Source organism: Phalangium opilio, unplaced genomic scaffold, assembly GCF_054372755.1.
Source record: "Phalangium opilio isolate 3A_F unplaced genomic scaffold, DU_Popi_V2 ptg001170l_1, whole genome shotgun sequence".
Classification (NCBI taxonomy): Eukaryota; Metazoa; Arthropoda; class Arachnida; order Opiliones; family Phalangiidae; genus Phalangium; species Phalangium opilio.
Window position 1 is genome coordinate 7,257,528 of NW_028324255.1, and position 8,156 is coordinate 7,265,683.

General features: G+C 31.0%; 1 non-coding gene across 1 annotated transcript; it reads right to left on the minus strand.

Moving 5' to 3' along the window:
* Positions 1-1,406: 1,406 nt before the first annotated feature.
* On the minus strand, positions 1,407-1,479 carry TRNAC-ACA (transfer RNA cysteine (anticodon ACA)). Its single transcript has one exon. It is a non-coding gene; the product is annotated as a tRNA-Cys (tRNA).
* Positions 1,480-8,156: the final 6,677 nt, after the last annotated feature.

The window sequence follows — 8,156 nt, forward strand, 5'->3', positions numbered from 1 at the left end:
GCACTAAGCATTGCGCCACGGAAAATTAGAATTTAAAATGGAAAACTTATGACTTTTTACGCTACATCTGAGGCCTCACAACACCGCTCCCGGGTGGGCTCGAACCACCGACCTTTCGGTTAACAGCCGAACGCACTAAGTACTGCGCCATGGAAGCTTAGAATTTAAAATGTTGTCAGGTATAGTGGAAAAACTTTCGCTTTTTACGTTACTTTTGAGATCTCACAACACCGCTCCTTGGTGGGCTCGAACCACCAACCTTTCGGTTAATAGATGAACGCGATAACCATTGCGCAACGGAAGCCGAAAAAATAAATGTTCGTCAGGTATTGTGGGAAAACTTTGACTTTTTACGTCACATCTGAGACCTCACAACACCGCTCCCGGATGGGCTCGAACCACCTAACTTTCGGTTAACAGCCGAACGCACTAAGCATTGCGCCACGGAAAATTAGAATTTAAAATGTTGTCATGTATTGTGGAAAACTTATGACTTTTTACGCTACATCTGAGACCCCACAAAACCTCTCCCGGGTGGGCTGGAACCACCAACATTTCGGTTAACAGATGAACGCGATAACCATTGCGCAACGGAAGCCCAAAAATTAAACGTTCGTCGGGTATTGTGGAAAAACTTTGACTTTTTACGTTACATTTGAGATCTCACAACACCGCTCCCGGGTGGGCTCGAACGACCAACCGTTCGGTTAACAGATGAACGCGATAACCATTGCGCAAAGGAAGCCCAAAAATTAAATGGTCTTCAGGTATTGTGGAAAAACTTTTATATTCTGGGTTACAGCTGACACCTCACAACACCGCTCCCAGATGGGCTCGAACCACCACCCTTTTGGTTAACAGCCGAACGCACTAAGCATTGCGCCACGAAAGCTTAAAATTTAAAATGTTGTCAGGTATTGTGGAAAACTTACGACTTTTTACGCTACATCTGAGACCCCACAACACCTCACCCGGGTAAGCTGGAACCACCAACCTTTCGATTAACAGCCGAACGCGCTAACCATTGCGCCACGGAAGCCCAAAATTGAAATGGCCGTCAGGTATTGTGGGAAAACTTTGACTTTTTACGTCACATCTGAGGCCTCACAACACCGCTCCCGGGTGGGCTCGAACCACCGACCTTTCGGTTAACAGCCGAACGCACTAAGCACTGCGCCATGGAAGCTTAGAATTTAAAATGTTGACAGGTATAGTGGAAAAACTTTCGCTTTTACGTTACTTTTGAGATCTCACAACACCGCTCCTTGGTGGGCTCGAACCACCAACCTTTCGGTTAACAGATGAACGCGATAACCATTGCGCAACGGAAGCCCAAAAATTATATCGTCGTCAGGTATTGTGGAAAAACTTTGACTTTTTACGTCACATATGAGATCTCACTACACCGCTCCGGGATGGGCTCGAACCACCAACCTTTCGGTTTGTAGCCGAATGCGCTAACCATTGCGCCACGGAAGCCCAAAAAATAAATGTTCGTCAGGTATTGTGGGAAAACTTTGACTTTTTACGTCACATCCGTGACAACGATTTCTTACTGAAAATTGAATTTGAACAGTTTTTTGAATGAAAATCGTTACATTTGCTTGAATTAGAGCAAAAAATACAAAAATAATGGTTTCAGTGGTTATATTTGAAAATAGTGTAAAAATTCTCAAAATGTGCTTTTCTGGTCGAGAAACGTCGATTTTGAAAAAGGTATTAAAAATCGAGGTACATTTTTATTTATTGATCAATCGAGATGAAATCACTTTTAATGAGTATTTTATAGGTAATTAAGCCGAATTCGGTCAAAAATTTGTCCAGAAGAAAATGCATTCAAAAGTGTACCGAAAAAATCGCATGTTTTTTTTCTTCAAGATACAAAATCCGTGACAACTATTTCTTACTGAAAATTCATTTTGAACAGTTTTTTGAATGAATATCGTCACATTTGCTTGAATTACAGCAAAAAATACAAAAATAATGGTTTCAGTGGTTATATTTGAAAATAGTGAAAAATTCTCAAAATGTGCTTTTCTGGTCGAGAAACGTCGATTTTAAAAATGGTATTAAAAATCGAGGTACATTTTTATTTATTGATCAATCGAGATGAAATCACTTTTATTGAGTATTTTTTAGGTAATTAAGCTGAATACGGTCAAAAATTTGTCCAGAGAAAATGCATTCAAAAGTGTACCGAAACAATCGCATGTTTTTTTTTTTCAAGATACAAAATCCGTGACAACGATTTCTTATTGAAAATTGAATTTGAACAGTTTTTTGAATGAATATCGTTACATTTGCTTGAATTACGGCAAAAAATACAAAAATAATGGTTTCAGTGGTTATATTTGAAAATAGTGAAAAAATTCTCAAAATGTGCTTTTCTGGTCGAGAAACGTCGATTTTGAAAAAGGTATTAAAAATCGAGGTACATTTTTATTTTTAGATCAATCGAGATGAAATCACTTTAAATGAGTACTTTATAGGTAATTAAGCCGAATTCGGTCAAAAATTTGTCCAGAAGAAAATGCATTCAAAAGTGTACCGAAAAATCGCATGTTTTTTTTCTTCAAGATACAAAATCCGTGACAACGATTTCTTATTGAAAATTCATTTTGAACAGTTTTTTGAATGAATATCGTTACATTTGCTTGAATTACAACAAAAAATACAAAAATAATGGTTTCAGTGGTTATATTTGAAAATAGTGGTAAAATTCTCAAAATGTGCTTTTCTGGTCGAGAAACGTCGATTTTGAAAATGGTATTAAAAATCGAGGTACATTTTTATTTATTGATCAATCGAGGTGAAATCACTTTTATTGAGTATTTTGTAGGTAATTAAGCCGAATTCGGTCAAAAATTTGTCAAGAAAAAATGCATTCAAAAGTGTACCGAAAAAATCGCATGTTTTTTTTCTCCAATATACAAAATCCGTGACAACGATTTCTTACTGAAAATTAAATTTCAACAGTTTTTTGAATGAATATCGTTAAATTTGCTTGAATTACAGCAAAAAATACAAAAATAATGGTTTCAGTGGTTAAATTTGAAAATAGTGAAAAAATTCTCAAAATGTGCTTTTCTGGTCGAGAAACGTCAATTTTGAAATTGGTATTAAATATCGAGGTACATTTTTATTTATTGATCAATCTAGATGAAATTACTTTTAATGAGTATTTTATAGGTAATTAAGCTTAAGTCGGTCAAAAGTTTTTCCAGAAAAAAATGGATTCAAAAGTGTACCGAAAAAATCGCATGTTTTTTTTCTTCAAGATACAAAATCCGTGACAACGATTTCTTATTGAAAATTGAATTTAAACAGTTTTTTGAATGAATATCGTTACATTTGCTTGAATTAAAGCAAAAACAAAAAAATAATGGTTTCTGTGGTTATATTTGAAAATATTGAAAAAATACTCAAAATGTGCTTCTCTGGTCGAGAAACGTCGTTTTCGAAAATGTTATTAAAAATCGAGGTACATTTTTATTTATTGATCAATCGAGATGTAATCACTTTTAATGAGTATTTTGTAGGTAATTAAGCTGAATTCGGTCAAAAATTTGTCCAGAAAAAAAAATGCATTTAAAAGTGTACCGAAAAAATCGAATGTTTTTTTCTTCTTCAAGATACAAAATCCGTGACAACGATTTCTTTCTGAAAATTCATTTTGAACAGTTTTTTGAAAAAATATCGTTACATTTGCTTGAATTACAACAAAAAATACAAAAATAATGGTTTCAGTGGTTATATTTGAAAATAGTGGAAAAATTCCCAAAATGTGCTTTTCTGGTCAAGAAACGTCGATTTTGAAAATGGTATTAAAAATCGAGGTACATTTTTATTTATTGATCAAACGAGATGAAATCACTTTTATTGAGTATTTTGTAGGTAATTAAGCAGAATACGGTCAAAAATTTGTCCAGAAAAAATGCATTCAAAAGTGTACCGAAAAAATCGCATGTTTTTTTTCTTCAAGATACAAAATCCCTGACAACGATTTCTTATTGAAAATTGAATTTAAACAGTTTTTTGAATGAATATCGTTACATTTGCTTGAATTAAAGCAAAAAGTACAAAAATAATGGTTTCAGTGGTTATATTTGAAAATATTGAAAAAATACTCAAAATGTGCTTTTCTGGTCGAGAAACGTCGTTTTCGAAAATGTTATTAAAAATCGAGGTACATTTTTATTTATTGATCAACCGAGATGTAATCACTTTTAATGAGTATTTTGTAGGTAATTAAGCTGAATTCAGTCAAAAATTTGTCCAGAAAAAAATGCATTTAAAAGTGTACCGAAAAAATCGCATGTTTTTTTCTTCTTCAAGATACAAAATCCGTGACAACGATTTCTTTCTGAAAATTCATTTTGAACAGTTTTTTGAATGAATATCGTTACATTTGCTTGAATTACAACAAAAAATACAAAATTAATGGTTTCAGTGGTTATATTTGAAAATAGTGGAAAAATTCTCAAAATGTGCTTTTCTGGTCAAGAAACGTCGATTTTGAAAATGGTATTAAAAATCGAGGTACATTTTTATTTATTGATCAATCGAGATGAAATCACTTTTATTGAGTATTTTGTAAGTAATTAAGCTGAATACGGTCAAAAATTTGTCCAGAAAAAATGCATTCAAAAGTGTACTGAAAAAATCGCATGTTTTTTTTCTTCAAGATACAAAATCCGTGACAACGATTTCTTACTGAAAATTGAATTTGAACAGTTTTTTGAATGAATATCGTTACATTTGCTTGAATTAGAGCAAAAAATACAAAAATAATAGTTTCAGTGGTTAAATTTGAAAATAGTGAAAAAATTCTCAAAATGTGCTTTTCTGGTCGAGAAACGTCAATTTTGAAAAAGGTATTAAAAATCGAGGTACATTTTTATTTATTGATCAATCGAGATGAAATCACTTTTATTGAGTATTATGTAGGTAATTAAGCAGAATACGGTCAAAAATTTGTCCAGAAAAAATGCATTCAAAAGTGTATCGAAAAAATCGCATGTTTTTTTTCTTCAAGATACAAAATCCCTGACAACGATTTCTTATTGAAAATTGAATTTAAACAGTTTTTTGAATGAATATCGTTACATTTGCTTGAATTAAAGCAAAAAGTACAAAAATAATGGTTTCAGTGGTTATATTTGAAAATATTGAAAAAATACTCAAAATGTGCTTCTCTGGTCGAGAAACGTCGTTTTCGAAAATGTTTTAAAAATCGAGGTACATTTTTATTTATTGATCAATCGAGATGTAATCACTTTTAATGAGTATTTTGTAGGTAATTAAGCTGAATTCAGTCAAAAATTTGTCCAGAAAAAAATGCATTTAAAAGTGTACCGAAAAAATCGCATGTTTTTTTCTTCTTCAAGATACAAAATCCGTGACAACGATATCTTTCTGAAAATTCATTTTGAACAGTTTTTTGAATGAATATCGTTACATTTGCTTGAATTACAACAAAAAATACAAAATTAATGGTTTCAGTGGTTATATTTGAAAATAGTGGAAAAATTCTCAAAATGTGCTTTTCTGGTCAAGAAACGTCGATTTTGAAAATGGTATTAAAAATCGAGGTACATTTTTATTTATTGATCAATCGAGATGAAATCACTTTTATTGAGTATTTTGTAGGTAATTATGCTGAATACGGTCAAAAATTTGTCCAGAAAAAATGCATTCAAAAGTGTACTGAAAAAATCGCATGTTTTTTTTCTTCAAGATACAAAATCCGTGACAACGATTTCTTACTGAAAATTGAATTTGAACAGTTTTTTGAATGAATATCGTTACATTTGCTTGAATTAGAGCAAAAAATACAAAAATAATGGTTTCAGTGGTTATATTTGAAAATAGGGAAAAAATTCTCAAAATGTGCTTTTCTGGTCGAGAAACGTCGATTTTGAAAATGGTATTAAAAATCGAGGTACATTTTTATTTATTGATCAATCGAGATGAAATCACTTTCATTGAGTATTTTGTAGGTAATTAAGCTGAATTCGGTCAAAAATTTGTCCAGAAAAAAATGCATTCAAAAGTGTACCGAAAAAATCGCATGTTATCTTTCTTCAAGATACAAAATCCGTGACAACGATTTCTTACTGAAAATTCATTTTGAACAGTTTTTTGAATGAATAACGTTACATTTGCTTGAATACAGCAAAAAATTCAAAAATAATGGTTTCAGTGGTTATATTTGAAAATAGTGAAAAAATTCTCAAAATGTGCTTTTCTGGTCGAGAAACGTCAATTTTGAAAAAGGTATTAAAAATCGAGGTACATTTTTATTTATTGATCAATCGAGATGAAATCACTTTTATTGAGTATTATGTAGGTAATTAAGCAGAATACGGTCAAAAATTTGTCCAGAAAAAATGCATTCAAAAGTGTATCGAAAAAATCGCATGTTTTTTCTTCAAGATACAAAATCCGTGACAACGATTTCTTACTGAAAATTGAATTTGAACAGTTTTTTGAATAAATATCGTTACATTTGCTTGAATTACAGCAAAAAATACAAAAATAATGGTTTCAGTGGTTATATTTGAAAATATTGAAAAAATACTCAAAATGTGCTTCTCTGGTCGAGAAACGTCGTTTTCGAAAATGTTATTAAAAATCGAGGTACATTTTTATTTATTGATCAACCGAGATGTAATCACTTTTAATGAGTATTTTGTAGGTAATTAAGCTGAATTCAGTCAAAAATTTGTCCAGAAAAAAATGCATTTAAAAGTGTACCGAAAAAATCGCATGTTTTTTTCTTCTTCAAGATACAAAATCCGTGACAACGATTTCTTTCTGAAAATTCATTTTGAACAGTTTTTTGAATGAATATCGTTACATTTGCTTGAATTACAACAAAAAATACAAAATTAATGGTTTCAGTGGTTATATTTGAAAATAGTGGAAAAATTCTCAAAATGTGCTTTTCTGGTCAAGAAACGTCGATTTTGAAAATGGTATTAAAAATCGAGGTACATTTTTATTTATTGATCAATCGAGATGAAATCACTTTTATTGAGTATTTTGTAGGTAATTAAGCTGAATACGGTCAAAAATTTGTCCAGAAAAAATGCATTCAAAAGTGTACTGAAAAAATCGCATGTTTTTTTTCTTCAAGATACAAAATCCGTGACAACGATTTCTTACTGAAAATTGAATTTGAACAGTTTTTTGAATGAATATCGTTACATTTGCTTGAATTAGAGCAAAAAATACAAAAATAATGGTTTCAGTGGTTATATTTGAAAATAGGGAAAAAATTCTCCAAATGTGCTTTTCTGGTCGAGAAACGTCGATTTTGAAAAAGGTATTAAAAATCGAGGTACATTTTTATTTATTGATCAATCGAGATGAAATCACTTTTATTGAGTATTTTGTAGGTAATTAAGCCGAATTCGGTCAAAAATTTGTCCAGAAAAAATGCATTCAAAAGTGTACCGAAAAAATCGCATGTTTTTTTTCATCAAGATACAAAATCCGTGACAACGATTTCTTACTGAAAATTGAATTTGAACAGTTTTTGAATGAATATCGTTAAATTTGCTTGAATTACAGCAAAAAATACAAAAATAATAGTTTCAGTGGTTAAATTTGAAAATAGTGAAAAAATTCTCAAAATGTGCTTTTCTGGTCGAGAAACGTCAATTTTGAAAAAGGTATTAAAAATCGAGGTACATTTTTATTTATTGATCAATCGAGATGTAATCACTTTTAATGAGTATTTTGTAGGTAATTAAGCTGAATTCAGTCAAAAATTTGTCCAGAAAAAAATGCATTTAAAAGTGTACCGAAAAAATCGCATGTTTTTTTCTTCTTCAAGATACAAAATCCGTGACAACGATTTCTTTCTGAAAATTCATTTTGAACAGTTTTTTGAATGAATATCGTTACATTTGCTTGAATTACAACAAAAAATACAAAATTAATGGTTTCAGTGGTTATATTTGAAAATAGTGGAAAAATTCTCAAAATGTGCTTTTCTGGTCAAGAAACGTCGATTTTGAAAATGGTATTAAAAATCGAGGTACATTTTTATTTATTGATCAATCGAGATGAAATCACTTTTATTGAGTATTTTGTAGGTAATTATGCTGAATACGGTCAAAAATTTGTCCAGAAAAAATGCATTCAAAAGT